We start from the raw sequence: 21,261 nt of genomic DNA, 5'->3' as shown, positions 1-21,261 counted from the left end.
TGAGTGGCCAGGGTGGGAAGGTGTGTGCCAGGGTGTGGGAAGGTCGCAGCGGGTGCCATGGGTCACAGCCTGTCCCAACCTTGAGAGTGGGGTGGGGAGTGGGGGCGTGGAGGGGTGAGGGGGGTGGCAGATGGCCCTGTCACCCTGCCCAGCTGAGGGAAGCCTCGGGAGAAGCCACTTGGGCACTTGCTGTTCAGATGAGTCAGCTGGACAGCGGGGGGGGGGGGAAGGCAGGGAGCCGCAAAATCTTTCACACAGTCCTTCTAGCCCATCAGCAGAGAAGTGAAAGCTGCATGTGCTACAATGATGCCTGTGGTGTAAACTACACCGTGAGAGGTCAGGGATGGTGGTGACTAACACTTTGGAGGCAGATGTGAGGAGGAACCAGCCTCATACTGGTGGCTGAAATTTGGCCTATTTGACTTCTCCTGTCTCATCTCAATTATTTGATTAGGAAGGTCTGAAACACTGTGGGATGTGAAAATCTGCTTTGAATGTTCATTCTGAGGGTAGTAATTGAGTTTTAAATATTTATGGCGGAACCTGGAGTTGTACTAGTGGATGCACTATAGGCTTTCCCCAGCGGTAAGCCCCACTTGCTGGAGACCCTGCTCTGCAAATAGCCCCATTGCAGAGGAGAAGGGGAAGAAGGAAGGGCAGGAAACCAAGTAGGTTTGTGAAAATTATTTATTTCGTTGATTATAGAGGTCTTACTCCTCCACAGGCAATGCTTTCAGTGTGGAGCTGCAGGAGCTAGGGAGGACTGTTTTAACAAAAACTAGCACCTGGCTAACCTGCAGGTCTTCTCTCCCACCACTCGCAACCCTTTGCCCCAAAACAACACTGGCTCTGCAGAAAGACGAGGCAGTGAGGAGTGAAAGACGCTTGTCTGCCCTTGCCATTTGTAGCTCTTGCTGCTTGCCATTGCCGATCCCAAGTGAGACACTAGGATGTACATATGCATTTTTTCCTTTTACTGCTGATGTAAATAGGATTGTTTTCTCTGCAGGCAGCGCAGGAACGAGCCTGCGGTCCCGTGCTCTGTAGGCCCTGGTGCAATGAACACGAGGCAGGCCTTACTCCCTACCCAGCCCGGGGTCTGCCACGGTAAGACAACCGCCACGTGTACCCGCTGCTGACTTGATGTGCACCAGTAAGGCAGCTCTAAGTCTCCAGCTGGGACTGAAGGTCTTCCAAGGCTCAAAGCACCAGTGACTGGAGCCGGAGACCCTGCCTCGCACCGGGCGCTCGCACGGCGCCGCGTCCCCGGCGGGGGCAGCTGCGGTGGGCGCCCGGGACGCGCTGCTGCGCCCGCCGCCCCAGGGAGCACGCGCCCGGGTGCCCCTGCCCCCGCGCCCGTGCCCAGAGGCACAACACGCCGCATCTGGAAGCCGCAGAGCCCCTCCCAGGCACTGAGGAGCCCCCCAAGCGCTGCGGTTTCCCGCTCCCCGCTGGCGGGACCGCGCCGGACGGGGGGTGCCCGCGGCTGCCGCTGCCCTCGCCGCTGCGGGGCCGCCCCGCTCGCGGCCCGGGCTGCCGCCTCTCCCACCCGGGCCGGGGGGGGCGGTCCCGGTCCCGGTCCTGGCGCTCTCCGCCGGGCAGCCGCGCTACCCCTCGCTCGCCGCGGCCACTCGCTCGCCGCGGCCGGGGACCCGGGCTGGGGTGGTGGGACGCGCCGGGGTCCGGGGCGGCTCCCGCGCTCCCCGCCGCCTCGGCCCCGCCTCGGCCCCGCACCCGCGGGGGGCGGGGGGCGGCGCCGGCTGCCGGGGCGAGGGCGCGGGCTGCGGCGGGCGCGGGGCTGCCACCCCGCGGGCAGGCACGGCGGCGGCGGATGGCGGCAAGGTCAGTGGGCGCCCGCTCCTCGCCGGCGGGGCTCACCCCCCCCGGCCTGCCCCCCCCGGGGGCGGCGGGCGATGCTCGCGTGCGGTAGATCCGGCGGCGGGGGCGCCGCTCCCTCCTCCCTTCCCCTTCCCGGCGCGGCGGCGGGGAGCGGGGCGGCCGCGGATGCCCCCCGCCACACCTCCCTGCCGCCCGGGCGAGGGGGAGACGCGGGTTTCGTAACCGCCTGCCCCGCCTGGCCCCGCCGCGCAGGGCTCGCTGCGGGCTCCGCCGCGCCCCGGCCCCGCCGCCCGGCGCTCCCCCCGCGGCGGCCGGTCCCTGCGGGGGGCGAAGCCGGGGCGCGATGAGAGGTCCAGGTGATCCGCCGAGACGTGCGCGGGGCGGCCCGCGTCCCGGAGGGTGGCGGGGCGCGAAGGTTACTTTGCAAGCCGGCAGGGTTGCGCCTGCATCGCATCAGCCTTGTTCCGAGCGGAGGAGGGTTATCCTTGGGCTTCGCGAGCAAGTAAACCCAGCTAACTTACAGACGGGGTTTTGGTGGGGGTCCTTTGTTTCTCTTGGAGGTTTGGTGTTGGGTTTGTTTGTTTTTTTTTTTTTTATTTTATTTTATTTTTTAATTTCTCCTCCCTTCCATATGCTGGCAGTTAGCGGAGAAGATATGCGGTAACTCGGGTGCCGTCATAAGTGCTAGACATCTCGCTGGGTTTTTAGAAAGCGGCTTTAATTTTTTTAACCGGAGGAGAGTAGAGGCGTGGAGCCCCCTGCCCAGGTGGGTCCGCGCTCTGCAGGGTGGCAGCGCTCGGAGTTTGTTACGGCGGTAGATGCTGCCTCCCGGCTGAGGTCGAACTGCAAAACTGTGATTCAGGAGCCCTGCCGACATCCATCACCCCGGCGCCTTGTCCCGACATGCCGTCCGGTGGAGGGACATCTTCGGAGGCAGCTCTCTGCCCCTTCTCGAATGTGGATACGCTTAAAGATCTGTGCACCGGGCTGTGAGCTGGGGAGGCATGGAGGGGGTGTGTGTAATAGGTGTCTGGAAAAAACCCCAAAAAAGGCAAACAGGCTTTTGAAAAGGTCCCATTAATTGAACGAGAAACATAGTAATTTCTCTGCTCTTGTTTCCTTGCTGAAAACTCTTTTCTTCCTCCTCACTGCCGTCAACCATGGTTGGTTTGCTTCTTTTTTGCTTTTGGTTGGTTTTTTTTTTTTTTAATAGTACATTTCAGAGATCTTTTCTTTTGATACAGATTTGCTTAGGCTTGGGGTCTGATTGAGGCCATTGGAAAATGTTTGTAACCTTCCAACTTCTGACATAAATGAAGGTCCCATTTTTAGCCTTTCTGTACCCAGGCTGGGGTCACAGGCCTTCTTGGAATGGCCACTGAGTCTGAACTAATGCAGAGCTCATGGTATGATAATAACAGCAACTTAGGAAAAAACCTTCTGCTGGAAACACTATTCTTGGCTATGTAATGGTGCGCAACTGGGTTTCAGCTGGTTAATTACATGAAAGGCAAAGTGTAAAAGTAGCCCTGGCTGAGGGCGATGGGGCTGGGACAGCCGCGTGCTGTTGCTTTTGGTGGCATTGACGTGTCTGTGACTGTTGGGATGGGACTTTGTGGAAAATCCCTGCCACACACGCACTTTTGCTGTGAGTATAGTTTAAAAGCCCAAACCTCTGGTTCAAACCTGTAAGGTCTGTCAGAGGGTTTGGACAGTTTGCCAGGTATGTGAAGACAAATGAAAAAGATGTTTGTTTTCCACTGCTTGTCTGGGGGGAGGAAAGTTGGTTGGGCTGATGGAAGTTTTATGCGCATGTTATGTAGTCTCTTTGGGACTACTGGACAGTGCTGTGCAGTGCTGTGGAATATCCAGGTTAGAAATACCAGCAGGACAATAAATATTATTCCAGCCTTAATATAGTGTGTTTAAATGATACATGCAAATGCAATAACTCAGAGCGAGGTGCTCATCCACAGGTATGTTATGGCTTAGAGCTTGCAGGGAATGGGCAGTGGTCACCCTTCCCCAAGTGACTCACCTGGGGGTGAGCTTTGCCAAAATCCCTGGGTATGTTTTGGTCGTAGCTGTTCCTGGCTCCAGTTCAGGGTTCTCACCTTGACCCTTCGATGAACTGGAGCAGGAGCTCCATCAGCCACAGCCTGACAGAGGCTTCAGCACAGTTTTAACTTCAGTCATGTGTGTTGTCCTGGTGAAATTAAAGAGGGATACTCACAAACTTGCATGCAAAGGATTTAAGCTCAGGTCTGCCTCTCGTAAGCTTTCCAGGGTGTGAACTGCTCGTCTTTTTTACTTGCATGGTGCTGAGAACAAATGCCATATCGTGTCTGGGTTCAGTATGGAAGAACTGACCTTACTTAGGGCTGGTACTGACAGACGGGAGCAATGGTGCTTCTCTGCTGGAATTTTATAGAGGATTAGTTTGCGCTTGAGACATGAAGTCTTGCTGAAAGCTAATGAAGCTTATACTCTTAAATGTGCAAACCATCCTTTTGAGCAGAATTTAGTTTTCTAAGTCAGTGAAATATTTTTCAGACTGTGACCCCAATCAGTTGATGGCGCCTGGAAGAGACGGGTCTGGAGAGATGCAACTGATCTAGATGATCAGTTTGATCTAGATGATCAGTTGGTATGACTCTGCCAGAGACCTGGTGATTTGTGGTTTTGATCATATGGCTGTTGACCTTGGGACTAGCCCAGGGCACTGGCCTTTTAAAAGAGTGGTCTTACATTGCCTCCTGTATACCTGTATGTATTTGTCAGCCAGTTCTGCAGCTGTTCCATACATACATCAAGTAGCAGTTTTTCTGGCAAGTAATTCCACTGGCTTGACCGTGGTTATTCAGCTGAGTAAATGGTGTGCAATCTGAGTTCAAGGCAGTAGATATTGGGCATGAGTGCTGTCTTTTTGTGCAGAATGTGGGAAACTAATTCCCAGATCCTGGGATCCTGGCATGCCTTAAATTCTCTGCTGTTCTTATGCTTTGTCTCTATCCAGTGGGTGGGTGGGCTGGAAGTGAGATGGGAGGACTTTCCTCCCCTTTACAGTATGCAGCTCTTCCAGAGAAATTCCACAGCTGTTTCTGAGTCTGGACAGAGTTGCCTGCTTGCTTTGTGCGTGCTATTTTCTACGCAAATAGGTTTTCTGCTGCTGTGCTGAGCCCTGCGAAGGGAGCAGAGGAGCCCTTGGAATCGATGTAGCTCGGTAGCACGGTCTGACACACTGGGCGGCTTCAGAGGAAACTTCCAGCCCCACCAGTGCTCACCGATAGTGCAGCATCTCCCCGTATCTTGGGCTGGCGAGGGCTCGGCATTTGCTGGTCCCACCGCAGCAGAGTCGACCCCTGCCTCAAAGTTCCCCTCTTGGTGCAGGTGTCCAAGCGCCAGCAGCGTGGGCTGAGGGACGCTGCGGATGGTGAGGAAAGGGATGCTGATGTCTCCGGGATGAGATCACCTCCAGTGCTGGGGCTTGTGGAGGAGGGAGGAACCCCAGCAGGTTCCACACTTAAGGGCTCAGTAATAGTCCTTCAGCGCGGACAAGGCATTTCACCTCTTTCAGATGCAGATAACCTTGCCCTCCCTGTCTTCCCGCGGCAGAAATTACCCCTTCAGATGTAAAGGAGTTTGTAATTTGTTCCTTCCTGCTTCAGATGCATAAAACCTGGGCAGTTACAGAGCGTAACTGCAGTGTGTGCTGTGCAGCTCCAGGCTTGATTGAGCAAGGCGTCAGTTTCCTGGGACACAGCGGAACATGGAAATGCCAGTAATCAAATGCACCATAGTTTTAATCTGGTTTTATTCTATTTTATTTTAATTTAATTTCCCCAGGAAATGAGTGCAGCCTGTCTCCTGCCCTTTGTGTTTGGCCAGTTTCAACTAGATAGCACCAATGGTTGTCAGTCTTGAAGTTCATTAATTTCCCACTTGTTTTTGTTAAGATGAGTGGCTGGCTGGGAAATCTTTGAAACTGTGCTCTCTCTGAAGAAAAGGAGACCATTTTCAGCTATTCTCCATTCTGCCTGGTAGCAGCTGCCGCATTGCGTGAGTGGTCGTCAAAAATGCAGTACCTTTGTAGCCCTGGCCACCTCGTGAGGTGTTCATGGTCTCCGGGGCAGGGTGATGTGTGGGGTAACATTGGAGGGAGCTACAGGGGCTGTGACAGAGGGGCAGGAGGGCAGAGGACACAAGATCTTAAGCAGACGGGGCCTGTTTGTTGCTGCTTGAGATTTAGGAAGGCTGGCAGGCTGACAGCCGTAGCTTGGAGCCTGCTTTCCTTGACCTCCAGGACACCTTGGGCTGAACGGAGGGGAGCACTGGAGCAGATGGGAATGTGCAGCCTGGGCAGGACTTATGCAGAGGTGTGTCTGTGCACAAACTTGCCCGTGTGCAGTGGCAGCATGATCATCTGGGCGTTCACCAGTGTCATCCTGTCGAAACCAGTGATAATTTGGCACTGATGAAAAGATGTCATTTAGCACCATACGTTTCTCCCAAAATAGCTTCTGTGAGCGAATAGTCTCCAATTCCCACACAGCTCTCTCCTCACAGTTACTTTAGGCAGGTGTGTACTTGGGCTGATACAGTGCTGTGAGATGCCAGGGACATGCTGCTGTATTGCTAGGCCACCCTGGTGTAGATGTAGCTGGTTTGGCATGGGTGTCTTGGGTGATCTGCCTCAGAAATCTGAGCAAAACTATACTAGGAAAAGCAGCCTTACCCTCACCCAGGCTGTGCCTGTGCTGGTCAGCTTATCAGTATAGTTGTGCTGGGTGTGGTGAGCACATTTCTTCCAGACTCAGACTGAAGGAAGGCAGGTGTCTGTTCTTATGCAGTGGCATAAGAAATAGGAGCGTCAGGATGTCAAGGAGCATGTGTAGGATGCATATGCAATTTCTTAGCCAGTGCATGTTTTGCTATGCTACCCTCTGTGTTGCTGCTGGTCTTCAGACAATACATGCCTGTTGTGCTGGGGCATAGAGCCTGGCTTTTCAAAGATCATGGCTTTTCAGAAATCACCTGGTTGCTCTCTTATGTCAAAATATTGTCACCCTGGAGGGCTGAACAGAATCCTAAACACCTGTGTGCCACTCCTTTTCAGACAGCCTGTAATGCAGCTAAGCTCAGATGCATCTGTCAAGGTGAGATGAAGGGAGGAACTGTGTAGCTGGCTCCTTGGGTTGTGGAGGATGTGAGGCACCAAGACATACCAACAGGGCAAATGGGGAAGCTATTCCCTCTCCTCCTGCAGAAACTCTGCCTGCCAGAGATGGGGCAGGGCACCTCTGGCATCTGTGTATAAGTTTCTACACTATTAGAGATGTGACACTTAGTGAACGAGAATGTCTTTTGCATCCTTTCCTTTCCCCTCCATAGGTACCAACTTGTACCGCTGGCAGTGTGGCACAGTAGATGACTGGTAGCTAAAAATGGGCTCTTGGGCTTGGACCTGACATCCCACACAGGTCCCCCCTCTGACAGCGCTGGCCATCCAAGCTTTGGCATGGGAAATCCTGAAACAGGCAGTCATGGGGTAAAACGTTGCTGCTGTAACATTTCTGCCTGTTTTTGTTAAGTGTCATGCTAACTATATACATTTAGTGATGGTGTAGCACTTTCTCTGTCAGGTTTTAAACCAAACTGAGCAGGTTGCGTGCCAAGAAGGAAGGATTGCAATGATTTCACCACCACCACAGACTTTTCCATAGTGGAGCTTTTCAAAAAGTTGTGCACTGAATAGAGCTGCTGTGGCCCGAGTGCCTGGGACACTGTAGGCTCTGACTGGCTGCACCTCAGGGACTTGATAGCTCGAGGTTTTGCAGGCTCTGCTCTCTGGGACGGGGAAGGATAGAAGTGAAGCTTGCTTTGTTGGGAGCAAAAAGTACGCAAAGCTTGCAGTAGTAGCTGCCAGCACCTGTTAGACAAGGTAAAAATACTGCTTAAAAGAAAAGGGATGTGTGTTTACAAATGGGGGTCATATGAAAACAAAAGACTTTTTTTAAAAAGCACAAAGCCTACATAGCAAGCATACTGTCAGGCACACTGCCTCTTGCCAGCTAATATCATCTGCAAATAAAACAAGTTAGGTTGTTGCTACTGCAGCTGCTTTCCCTCATGAGGCAGGGTGAGCCAGACTCGTCTGACTCTGAGCAGTACGTTAGCCATTTGCCTGAAGTCCAAGGCGCGCAGGGTAATTTACTTAAAAAACCCAATATATAACAATTACCATCCAGGATGAACACATGCGACCGTAACGTTTGCTTGCAGTTGTGTTTTCTATGACACACGCTCAGAAGTTGCTTGTTGGCTGCATTCACCAGCAAACACAGCCTGGAGGTGATTGGCTTCTTCCCTGACCTGCAGTTAACAGCAGTAATTATACTTCAAGAAGTTTTAATGTGGGAGGTAGGAGGGGTTCAGCGGCTTCGGCAGGAGGCTGTCAGTGGGGTCATTTGGGATCCAGGCCTTGGGGAGCTTTCCTTCTGACCTTGGACAAAGCGCATCAGCTTCTCAGTGCCTCTGCTCTTTAAATCTGGTGTTATGATTCATATCAGAGCAATTGATTGATATCGGTCATGGTTCCCTCCTCTGAAACAACCCCAAAATCCCCAAATGTTTGTGCATGGAATAGAAGTTTAAATATAAAGTCTACCTCTCTTCGCCCTGCTCTTTACCTTGGGTAAAGGTGGAAGAAAAGAGAGTCGCTCACAGCCATCTGCTGGGGGCATCAATCATGCTGGGAGCAGCGTCTGCCAGTTGTTCCACACATTAGTAATGATGAAAAGATATAAACATATGAGCTCATAATTATGTTGTGTTTAAATTACTTACAAAATAATGACATTAGGAGAACAATGGGGTTACAAAATCAGGCGGACAAAAGCAAGGAAGTGCCAGGACTAATGTTGCATAGCTCCCCTTTGCATCTGCATTATGATACAATCTTTAATTCTGTAATTGCATCATTTTTTCCCTTTCACAGGGTCCCTCTTTCAGTGGATCCACAATTACAGCGTAATTAATTTTCTTTTCCTTACATTTACTTTCTGCGTGTGTCTCCACATCTATTTATTTTACATCCCACCCAAAACCTTGAACTGAGCAGTGCTGCTAATTCCTTCCTGGGGGCTTCACAGGTGGGGAAGTTCTTACTGCCACATCTCAAGTGCAGGTACTGTCTTCATTTTTGTAGCTGAGGAACGGAGGCAAAGAGCGAATAAAGCTCAAATAATTGAAACACCTTTAATTTTGGCTGCCTCAAAGAGATACTTAGGGGTGATTTTCTTTTTCACTCACCCCAGAATATCTGGCATGATGGTAGCATTCATCTGCTGGGAGCACAAAGACAGTTGACCTCAGCTGGAAGTCTTGGCACTCTTGCAAGTTAGCCCTAGGTGTCTTGGCCTTGCAGGGGTTGGGGACTGCCCTGTTAGGGGTCACCTGAAGAAAAACTGGTTTCAGGGGCTTGCTGAGCATGTTACAGAGACTGTGGAGCTGAGAAAGAGGCAATTCCTGCCTGCAGGTGGTATGTCCAACTTCCTTAAGCAAGGTGATTGTCTCTTTTTCTTCCTGTGTTGCCTCATTCAGTAATCCGCCTGGCCTCCACTGAGTGAGGCAGGGTTTGAGAGACAGCTGTCGCTTTTATCACACGACCATATCTTTTCCCCCTGAAGCAGTCGATTTCCAGGGCTCAAGTGATTTGTGATCATTAAATCTGAGACAGAATCAGTGCAGATGTATACAGGAGCTGGGTGAAGGTTGTATGGGCAGTCTTCATTATCCCTCTTAATTTTGGAATGCTCAAGTTTGTAGTCTCTGTATTAAAATTTGAACATGCCTGGGTTTAAACACAATTTTATAACCATACAGCGGAAAAAGGAGGAGGTAAATAAAAACTGGCCATGTCATATGAACCTGCAGTGACCTGGGTCATCCACAGGGTGTAGACCTTTGGGCTGTAGCATTAGCATTAATTTTGACCCATGAGATAACGGCCTGCTGAAGCGCACTGTTTGGCTGTGGATGGTGTTCGTTGCCAGAGTGGGATGACATGCGCAGCAGGTCATCTGCTGCTGTGGTGGGGGATTTTGACCCAGAGCCAGGGTACCCTCAATCCCATTTAAAGATGGGGTGGGCAGAGCTGTGGTGCTTCCTGAGTCCTCTGTGGCTTACCTGTGTCTGTCCTGCTCATCCCTCTGTGGCCGCCTAGTTTCTCATCCCCTTAAACTCACCCTCCCCAGATCCCCCTCCTTCCCCTCTGTTCCTGTACATCCCAAACAAATGCTGCCCGCTTCTCCCCTTGCTTTCTGGTACCATCGCTCTAGCCTGTGCCCATCTTTTGTTACTAGCAGTGCCACGTATTAATTTTCCAGAGGTCCCAGATCTAGCTACCCTAGTAGGCTTGTGTGCAGTCTTGATTCCAGTTTAGATCTGTAATATTTGCTTGTTCAAACTGTAGATAAAGGCCAGCCCAATACATTCGAATGGAGGATTTTAGGGCATTCATCTTCCTTACTTTTAGTCCAGAGCCATTACTGTGGACATCCTCTGAGATCAGGCAATGCATAAACAGCTGCTTTAGGTCAACTCTATAAAAACAGTTTACATCTAGAGAATATGCTGCATTCTGCTCTGTTTCTCAGTGATTTGTTGTATGCAGTCTTGTTTGATCCCACCTACTTTCTACAGTGAAGCCTAGGTGGATGTGCCATTTTATGGGGTTGAATATGAGACTGAAATGACATAAATTCATAGAAGATTGGGGAAGACTGGCTGCCCGTGCTTTTTTGTCTCCTGGGAATGAATAGAAACATGATAGTGCAAGCAAGAGTGTGCAGGTTCTAGAGGCTGGGCTTCCACATGAAATGCAAGTTGGTGCAACTCAGCTGCTACTTGGAGAAGCGCTGTCTGTAGTCCCAGCAGGCCATTAGATGCTTTTGGCCTGCATGTCAGTCTTCTCACCAATTTACAGTGGGTTTCTTCCTACAGCTTTGTTGAGAGGAGGGGAGGGCGGTTAGTATAAACCTCATGCTGCAGTAAGAGAGGATGAAGCAGACATTTCCGATTATGTTCAAATGAGCATAACGGTTGGTTTTCTTTATGTACTTTGGGCTTTTTTGTTTCGTGAAACTGGATGAGGAAAAGTGAATGATACCAGCTGAGAAAGTATGTTTGCTAACAAAATCTGGTCTCGGAACAGACCAGGCTGACCTGCAATGAAACAGTGGAGATGAGAATGATTTTAAAGTCAGACTTCTGTTCTTGGGAGTTTGTAATATGAAACGTGGTAGATATAAACCATGTCAAACTGGCACCAACCAATTCTCCCTGCATTACCACTGTGTGTGAGTAAGTCCAACGCCTAGTATTTGAGTACTGAACTACATGTATTTGAAAAGGAGAGACTACTAAAAGGAGCATGGGACTGGTTTTCAGCTCTGGTTTGAAGGTACTTGGGGGCCAAGGATGTTGTCTGGTCTGTGAAAGGTAACTGGGAGAAATGGCTTGTATCAATGGAGAGATCCACACATCTTTTAGAGGGGGGAAAAAAGGGTTTTGCAAATAAAAAAAGAAGATTGCACATCACTGGCCTAGCCATTTCCAGCCTGGAAGGTGGCAGTGAGCCTGTATGCCTAGGATTTGGTCTGAGTTTGGGTAGGCTTCAGTTAATTAATCCCTGTTCTCTGTATTTTGCGTGTGTGTTTTTCCTTTGAGGTAAGCATGTTTGGGCAGATACTCAGGCACAGTAGGTTGCCATAGCTCCCCTGTGGGGTGGTCCCTGGCCTCTCTCACACCCGGTTTGCCTCCCTTTCTCCTCTTCCTCACAGCATCTGTGGTCGGATGGTGAGTGGCAGGGCCAGGGCTTTGAAAAAGCTGGCTCAGCAGAGGAGGTGGAGAGCCAGCTGATGGCAGTATTAATATTCTTTGAAAACTGATGGATGAGACTATTATAAATTGTAGAGGGAAGTGAAACTTAACGGAATCCATGTTTTAATTGCATTCTGGATATTTTTCAGCAGCGAGCTTCTGAGGTACAGGACAGATTGAGCATTTTTGTGAGGATGTTGATGTAGACTGCACAATGTATTGTTTTGAAAGAAAGAAAAAGAAAAAGCTTTGGTCGGTCTGTTTTCCACACTCTGGTGCTCTCAGTCTTCTTCAGTTGTACTGCATGGTAGCATGCTGTGTCTAGACAGTAAATCAGACCTGAAACACTGTCCCAATGCAGCTGGAGAAAAAAAGAGTCTATTGCAAGCACTTGTGGTGTTGAGCCCAAGCCTGTGAGGGGTACTGAGGTGCTGGACTTGTAGTTTCCTCTGTGTTCCTTTCATCCCCGTGGAGAGGAACGAGGATCCTGGAGCTGTTCGGCTTGTGGTGACCAGCAGCATGGGTCTGTGTTTCCTCCACGCTGCATGCCCCCCTCTGGCACTGGCACCCACTTGCTTTTAATTTGGGGAAAATCCTTTTTCAGCTGATGAAGCTCCCCTGTTCAGTCTGAGTAGCACTCCTGAATGGATGACCCGCCTTACAATGGAAGGGTTCTTGCACTTCAGTTTATATCCTTCCTCCTCATTTTCCTTGTTATTACTTTTGTCACTACTAGGAGGAGCGCCTTCCTGGTCCTGGGCAGTGTCTGCACTGGACATCAGGTGCAGGCACACGTTGTTCATGAGCAGGGATGGAGGCTGCACATATGCTGCACCCATTGGGACCGCTTCTGCCCTGCTTGGGTCCATGGCTGGGCTGTTGCCACTGGTGCAGCTCCCTTTGCCTCATGGGTCTGGCTTTTGAACCCCACAGTATGCAGAGAAGGTCCAGCAAGTATGCAGTGAAGTGTTCTGGTAGGCTTTTTATGAGACAGCGGTTCATTTTTTTATTTGATGCCTTTGCCAAATGTCTTTCAATAATTTTGGAAGGTTGGTTTACATGACTAGTGCCTGTGCCATACTTTGTGCAGTCCTGGTAGCCACTGTGGTCAAATGCTTTCCTCTAAGCATTAGTAGTATATTACCGTATATATAGTATATATATACTATATGTATATAGTATTAGTTTCTGCAAAGAAAAGTGGGAGGCTGTGACAACAGGAACAAAATGATCATGATTTTAGGCATAAGGGATGTTGGTGAACTGGAGGCAGTGGACAGCTAACTTCTAATGAGTGCTATCTTTAAAATTCAGCCCAGACACTCGCGTGCTGCAAGCGGTTTTCTCAGGGACAGATGATTCACTTGAGTATGCTTCATCCAGGATTGGACCAAAACACTCTCCATCCAGTTTTGTTTTTCTTCAGGCTTTAACAAAACCAGTTTTCTTTATAGTATTTTTCCTTAGACTTTCTTTCCTCTGGAACTGAGAACTTGTCTCCACAGTCTCCTTAACCCAAACATAACTTGCCCTAATTGTGCATATTTTGAAAAAGTACACGTGTAGGTGGTTTAGTTAAGAGGAGAAAGCACCAGCCTTTTCTTTTGCCGCCTCCTGCTTTCTCCCAAGTCAGAAGCTGAGAAGGAGACACCTTTTAAGATGTTCCTGTTCAGGAGTGGGCTCTTAAAGTCCCAGTCTTATGAAGTCTTGGCATCTTCGGCAGACGAGCCTTCTGCTCCCATCAGCTGCAGATGCAGTTGCATAAGACAGGGTGTGATCAGGGGCTTGGAGGGCTGCTATTTCTAAAGTGAATAATTTGGGGTGGAGATCGTCTTCTGCCTGAGTGCATTAGCATCCCTATTTTCTCCACCTTTTTCATACCTCTGGAAGGATTTCTGGTGCCTGACTGGGCTGTGAGAAGTTTCCCCATGTTCCCCTGCTTATCTCCCTGGGGCAGCAGCTGCAATCCGAGTGGTGAGGTTTAGAAATTAGTTCCTCTTGCTGCGTTTCCTGCTCTGGTGTGGGTTGGTATTTTAATGGCTTCAAGCTAACGTTAGGGAGGGTAGCACACCAAAGAGCCCGGCTGCTGTGGGAGGTAAAGTTTCTTCTGTTCTCAAAACTGGTGTCCTTGCAGGCGATAAATGGACTCATGAAATGTGGTTGCAGTCCCTGTGAGTTACAGACATGCCTTAGCTGAGCAAGTGGTAAGTAACGAAGGTGAGCAGCAGATCGTGATGGCCTTCTGACATCCTAAAGGACCCGAAATCTTTGCAGTGTTTACTCTGAAAATAGTCTTTCTGCCTTTCCCGAAGTGCACTGTTTACACACGTGCAAATGTTGAGATTTTGCAGTGTACATGGTTGCGTTTTTTGTGCTTTGGGCACAGCTGGTAATGCTGATAGGAGCATTTCTATTGTACAAACACTTGCTGCTTGGAAGGTAGAAATTTGCTGAGACTGGCACTGGAAGCCCAGCAATTCTTTCTTCAGTGAGGGACTGCTGCCGGCAGAGCTGTGCTCGGCAATGTGCGTGTGTGCGGTCGCAGCAGGACCGGGGGTGCTGAAGTGCTGGCATTGTTATTTGGAATATTTAAATCCATTAAAGCTTTTTCTTCCTAGCATTTATTACTTAATATTATTATTTAAAAGTAAACCTGAATTATGCTATTTTGCAGATGCTTGGGAGTCTGTTTTCTTCCTTCCACCACATAGATCTGTTAATATCAGTGACTACAGCTACAAGGTGCTTGTCCAGGCATAGCTTGTCTTCACTTTCGTGGGATCAAGTCCTGTTTGGCATTTTTTGACCTGATTCTAGCAGGATTTCATTTTGTTTGCCGCACTGTTCTGTATGTCAGTTTGCCTGTAAATCACAGAATTGTAGAATCATTTAGGTTGGAAAAGACCTTTAAGATCATCAAGTCCAACTGTTGGCCCAGGACTTTTATGAGAACTGGCAGTGTGGGTAAGGGAAGGGGCTAATGCAAATACATTTCTTTTTATTTTGGAAGCTCTTGCAATCCACACTTCACTGGCAGGGTGGTAATGATGTTTCACAGAAGAATGCCTTTCTCATAATTTGATTTCAAAGTGCTCTAATGGGGTCCATCCACAGCCCCAGGCATGGCAAGCAACACGCCAGGGCCAGGGTCCATCCAGCAGCAGGAGACAGGAACAGAGACAGGGCCCAGAGACGAGGCTGGGGATGTGGCTGCAAGCGTGAGCCTGAGGTCCATCCAGGGACAGGGCTGGAGGGAATGATGTCCCTGGGGGAGGTAAAACGAGGTCCTGTTTCTATTTTTTAAGTGCCAATCCTGTGCTGTAGCCGTTCTGCTGTGTTGCTTAGTCAGCATTTAATTTTAGGAAGCCTGAAGGTGAAGGTATGTTGCTGTAGCTGAAATACGCCTCCTCCATCAGATCCCTGCACTTGCAGTATGTGGCTGCTTCGTGTGTGCAGAGCTAGGGACGGCAGTGCTCGTGGGCCATTGCGGTAGCTGAGGGAGGTAGCTGAGGGATTGCTTAGGCTCCCAGTATGTGGCTGGGCTCGGCAGGCTGCTCCCCGCTGCTGCCGAGTACGTAGTGTCACGCCGAAGTTATGTCAGAGGGACGTGGCAGCTTTTGCACCCAGGGCTGTGCAGTCTAAGGGCTCATTGTTTAAGCCCTAGAGATGGTTGATGAGAGGCCAAGATGGTTATTTGCATTACTGAGGAGTTGATTAGTAGACTGTGTTCCGTGGCTCTCATTAGAGACCTGATTGGGATCAAACAGAAAGGATTTGTGTGTGTGTGTGTAATTTATGAAGCCTGCTGCTCAAACCTCCAGTAATACTCTTATTCATTGCCTTCCACACTGGCAATGGGGAAGGGAAGCTGGAAAATGCTAGCAAAGGTGGCTGTTTCATGCTTTCCACAGAGGCTTGGGATGCTTCTTGGTGCTGGTGTCACAGTGGATCAGCAGCGTACTGTAGGGCCGCTATTGGAAGAGTGCAGGGGGATCTGATTTTCATATTCCCTGAATGTCAGTTTAAAACTGATGTTTGGCTTCCTTTGTATAAAAATATCCTTGTTGTTATAGGTGAAATCAAAGGACCAGGCTCTTTGGTCCAAAACTATTCTCGGTATTTGTTGCATGCTCAGCTGACCAAATTTGTTCAAATGGGAAATGCGTTTTGCAAACCCGAAAGCTTCCATGAAAAAAAAATTATTCCATCCATTTTTTTTATTATAAAGCAAAATACAAAAAGATCCCATTTCTCTGCTTCCTTCTCTCACCCTCTTTCTGCTGTGTTTCTCTTAGTGGCAAAATGAGAAAAGTAAAGGTTGAAGAAAAAGTTTTGTGTGGATACTCACACATGTGTGTATGGGGAAAAATCAAAATCAAAATACAAAGGCTAGTGAAAATCAGTGATTTATGTGATTTTATTTTTATAAAAAAGTTGCATTTAGCAACTTGCAGCAACTTCGCAAGTTATTCTACTTTGTATTCTGGTGGTACATAAACATAGGCTTCATTCTCCACTTTCTTGCCCTTGCTTATCCTTTTCTAACTACAGCAGAGTTGCATTGATTTAGAACTAGTCTAGGGTTTTGGATAGCAATGGCCAATTATTTTTCTGTTAGCTCATTAGCTTTTTTTTTTTTTAAAATTGGTTAGTACCACAGGTGGTGGCAACTCCTAGCTCTGAAGTGTGCCGTGCACTTCTCTGACTGGCCTGCCCTGCCTGCTGCTTGGCTGTCCCTGCATCACAGCTTGGGAGCCTCTCCATTTTACTCATGAGACACAGGTCTGAGCAAAAGCCAGTGACTGCTTTCAGAGGGTCTGCTGTCGCTGGTGTGATGCTGCATACTCTTCAGATGTATCAGCTTCCCCTTTTTGCAAATCAAATCAAAGGGGGTAATGTGCAGATCCTGTTTTATTTCAGCATGGCTTGCTCATTCAGTGGAGAGGATGCGAGAAACGCATGCAGTCATCTAGGTGGATGAAGCCATCTTTGAGTGTTTCAGTAATGTCACACATGACAGAAATTCTGAGCTTCTGTGTGAAATAAATGTGTCTTTTCCAAGAGAGGAGAATCCTTGACAGTACTTTTCAAAGCTGTTGGGGAATCATGGATTAATTAACTACCTTGATGATCACATTAACTTTTCATTTTCTTTTCTTGCCACTTTTCCAATTGCAGGCAAGAAGCAAAAAAGAAAACCAAAAAAAAGTAACATAAGGGAGGTGCTAGTTTATTTGGGGTTTTGTTTCTTTTACTTCTTTAGTGCATCTTTCTTGTCTGTAACCAATTCCTGGCAGTGTTTTGTGACCTCCAGTGCATCCCATCAGTGTTCTCCATTTGGAGCCCCTCCAGGCAGGCAGAAACCTACAAACCAGAGCACTGAAAGGACTGAACTGCCCAAAAGGAACAGTGTTTTGCACCAGCTCTTCCTCTTTTCTCCCATGTTGGCAAAGATTGGGGGGAATTGTTTAAACCAGTTGAGCTATACTGCAGAAGAAAAAGAACCAGAACAACATGAAACCTTCAATGTTTGCAGATGATTACAAACAGGATTCACCACTATTATTCCTCCTCAGAACACTTCTGCATTCACTACTGGTGTTATTTTAATACATTTTTAAAGTTTTTCGAGGTCAGCTTCATCTGAAAAGAGAGCTGTGATATGGTTGTAGTGCATATAGGAAGTTGGGGTTATTCTTGTTTGTAAGGATACATGTTTTTAGACTCTCTGGAGCTTTAATATTCTTGGAATATTCTTGAAGTGAAAACTAGGAGTTGCCTAGGCGTTAGCTGAAGAAAATGTCTTGGGCCACTGCAAAAATCATAAACAGAAGAAATACAAGTTGCTGTTCTTTAATGCTACATAAAAGGAAACTGCTAAACAAGTTTCCTTGGTAAACAAACCAGTTTGTGAACTGTATTGTATTACTTTTTTTGGTAAATGTGCCCATTTAATCAGCTCTTGTTCTAAGATAGATTGCTGGCACCTTACCTTCTGCAACCAAAAAGCTAGAAGAAAGAAATTTGTAGGTGTAGCAATTTCAGGAGATTGCTTGGAATCTCAACTGCTTATTAGGTTTGATATATTTGATATATTTGGTATATATTTATATATTTGATATATTTGGTACCTGGTATTTTGTTTCAGAAGTGCATAATGTAAATAAATTTGATTAGAATAGTGTTCATACATTTTCTGTCAGTCTCTTGGCTGGATTTTGTAGCTTGGTAGAGCACAAACCTCCAGGTGTTGGCAAAATCTCTTCCTGTGAATGCCTTTCCTGTGAAAAGCTGGTGCAAAATAGTTGTGTCCTAGCAAAGGGAAAGACTAGTAGGGGTGCTGCACCTCCTCAGTCTGTACAGGTCTCTGTGGCACTTTGAGGATGCATGCGATTTAGCCGTTCCTTCATCACAGCTTAAGAGTCCTTCCGCTGTGCCTCAGTTGCAGCTGCATGGCTCACAGATCTCACACCAGCAGAGGAGGGCAAACGTAGCATCCACCTGCCCTTACCTACTAAGAAAGGGTGCTTGGCATCTGGGAGTCACAAACACCATCTTGCAACCCTTGCTCTGTCCAGGAAAGCTGATGCAAATCAGAAAAAGCTAGAGAAGCAGTGCCCTGCAGTCCACACAACGCTGGCTTCCTAGGTCTTAAGAGTGCAGGGGATGTTTGGAAGCAATGAAAATAGATGGCCATGTGCCCAGTGCAAGAAATTATTAACTCCACTGAATTTATTTTTATAGTGAAATTGCATTTGCACAGCTCCACGAGAGATACTTTAGTGGGAAACAAACCCAGCAAAGCATTTCTTTTTGTGGACATAGTGAATTTGGCACAGATGTGGTGAAACTAACTATTCTCTTGATGAAAACACACTGAGGTGGTAATACCGCAGTTTTATATCCTCTCTAGGAAAATTTGGCAACGAAGCTGTGGTAGGTGGAGGTTGTATTTCTTTACACTCCAGATTGACATCGCTGTGGAGGAAAAGGTATGTCAAACAGGCATAGCTTTAGCAGTTAGGTGACTGTGATTTCAGAGTGAAGCACGGAATTAATAACTACCTAGAAAATAGAATATTACTTGATGGAAATTCGATTTTACTTTTTAGTGACTCAGGAATGTGAGCACTTAAGATTTGAGTCATACTCTTTAAGTGTGTTTCAACAGGACTTTCAAAGTTATGGGTACATTTCACTGCATCCAAATTAATATGCATGTAAAAGCTTGAGGGCACTGTCTGTGCTTGTGAATTGGGCAGTTAGTGACTTGGCCACCTGCATTTTGTGTTTCCATGCAAAATAATTTGCATTAGTAATAGAGCATTCCATGTGCATGTATTGTGTGTTGTAACTAATCTGCAGAGTAAGTCTGGGAAGCATAGGAGTCCATGTAGGTAAGACTGGATACTTGCTGGAGGCTGCTACATGTGTCTTGTCTTAAAAACAGAAGGGGAAAAAAAAGGCAGAGTGGAAGGGGTAAGGATTACCTGGTTATTGTAGTTGGAATCCAGTGCACATCAGTTAACGCAGTGCGCTGCTGATGGTAGGGAATTATGCAGGGCTCTGTTTCAACTGGTCTCCAGAATGACTCAGTGTAAGAACTGACAGTGAGGTCATGTGGATTTTTTTAAAAAAAGACCTGTTGGACTAATTAGACTATGTTATGTGGCTTAGTATTAGTTAAGCATGCCCAGAGTTACTGGTAAGAGTTCAACCCTTAATTTTCTGCTGGAAGCAGCTTCCCTTCAAGATTCAGAGATGTACAGCAGTTGTCATTAGAGATTGTAACTTATTAAACCCCAAAGCACTGTAGAAATTATGGGGGAAGTAAAGAAGCTGCACAAAGTAGGAGGGGAATTTATATGACGAGGGCCACGCTGAACAGACAGGTGGCTTAACACTCAGTGTTGCAGGGAGAAGATCAGTTGTATCAGTGCTTAGTAACTACTTTCACTGTGTCTGTTCATGTGCATGTAATATATATATAAAAATTAGTGGCTGCTGTGATTATGTATAATGACTTATTATGTAGTTGTTTGAACAGGGCAACAGAGAAAGTAAGACTTCCAGACTGTTATTTCTTTTGCTTATTACAAAGATTCAGTTCCTTCCTCTCCACCTCCCGGCACTTCAAACATTGCTCACATGTTATCTGTACTCGCCCTTGCTCTATCCGTCCCTGTCCCTGCCCACCTCTTGTTCCTGCCCTGGGCTCCAGCTGCCGTAGGGAGTCCAGTGTCTTTTCTCCTGCTGCTTTCTGCATCATCTCTGTACCCTCTCTAATTAATCTTCAGTAACACAGATGTAAATCAGGCAGATTTTTCGTTTCCCTTTAATTTCTGTAGCTATGTAAGTTACAAAGATATTTTTTTTTTAATTAAAAAAAAGTCTTTGTCCAGTGTTTGTTTCCAGATACTCTAAATGATGGGTAGAGACCTTAGAAGAAGAGTATTTCTACAAGGAAACTCTTTCAGTATAAACTTTGCCTTTTACTTTATCTGGCTGAAAAAATCTTCCTCTCTTGACCTGTATTTCCAGAGGGGCAATTTTATTGAGGTTCAGACTCTCAGGTTTTATATTGTAGAAAGGTTGTGTCCACTGAGGGAAAGCCTTCATCTCTCATATACTGTTGACTGTTTAAAGTCCAGAGGCACAGTGCAAGCCTGGAATTGTGAGGCGGTGTGCCTGTGGGAGGGCTCCGTCTGTCAAAACTGGGTCTTTGTACTGCCCAACCATGGGGCAATATGATCAGATTAGCCAAGACGTGCAGTGGGGTGTTTTTAGTGAATTTTGGCAGCTGCAGGAAGACAGAGGACTACCTGACTGGTCACAAAGTCTGCTGGGCAAACGCGTTTAACCGGTGAAAAGAGTTTGAAGCAATGCTATGTTGTATGCCTGTGATGTCTATGAATGGGTATTGGATGCCTCAAGACCAGCTTTGCTTTTGTGTGACATGGTGGCTGTGTGCTGGCAAAGGTTACGGGGTGACACTGGGCCTCTGTCCCGGCATAGTGTTCAGCTTGGTGTTCTTCCTCCAGTACAAAACTGGCTTGTCTTTCTGGTTGGGTTTTGATCCAAAAAAGTAGCCCCCGTCACCAGTGGACCACTGGGTGGGTACAATGTGCATGTTGTACATGACATGTCCCAAGAGCATGGCATGCCCAGCTTAGCGCTGGTGGCCAGTGTTGAGTCCGGAGCAGTTCTTTCCCTTTGAGCTGCGCCTGGTGTTGGCACAGCCTAAGCTAAACTTAAGCTGCCTGAATACCAGCTTAGCTAACTTGTTGATCTTTGGGACTATTCACTCTTCCCAGTCCAGGCAAACATCACTGCATACCCCTCTCCAAAGGTTGTTTTTTTCTCGCTGCTTTTTTCTCTCCCCCCCTGCCCCCACCCCTGCCCCGAGTAACAACTTTCAGTGGCACCTCCAGTAATGTTTCATTGCCATGCAAAAGGCGGAGAGCACTTTGTCAGCAGTCTACTTCAGGCAGAGAAATTTATATCTGTGAGAAGCATATGTACAGAACAGCAATTACTCAG

At 47.8% G+C, this 21,261-nt stretch overlaps 1 protein-coding gene across 3 annotated transcripts in view; it reads left to right on the top strand.

The window, feature by feature from the left end:
• Positions 1-741: 741 nt before the first annotated feature.
• Positions 742-21,261, top strand: part of RNF152 (ring finger protein 152) — a 45,935-nt gene continuing 25,415 nt past the window's right edge. The window contains exon 1 of one of the 3 annotated variants that reach the window (XM_056332692.1): positions 742-1,842. The gene's annotated coding sequence lies outside the window, so the exon portion shown is untranslated. Of the gene's footprint in view, positions 1,843-1,920; positions 2,342-21,261 lie in introns of those variants that run through there. The other 2 variants (XM_056332696.1, XM_056332695.1) reach the window with 2 other exon arrangements.

The sequence above is a fragment of the Falco biarmicus genome, chromosome 3 (genome assembly GCF_023638135.1).
Source record: "Falco biarmicus isolate bFalBia1 chromosome 3, bFalBia1.pri, whole genome shotgun sequence".
Lineage (NCBI taxonomy): Eukaryota > Metazoa > Chordata > Aves > Falconiformes > Falconidae > Falco > Falco biarmicus.
This window is presented reverse-complemented; position numbering and strand designations above follow the sequence as displayed.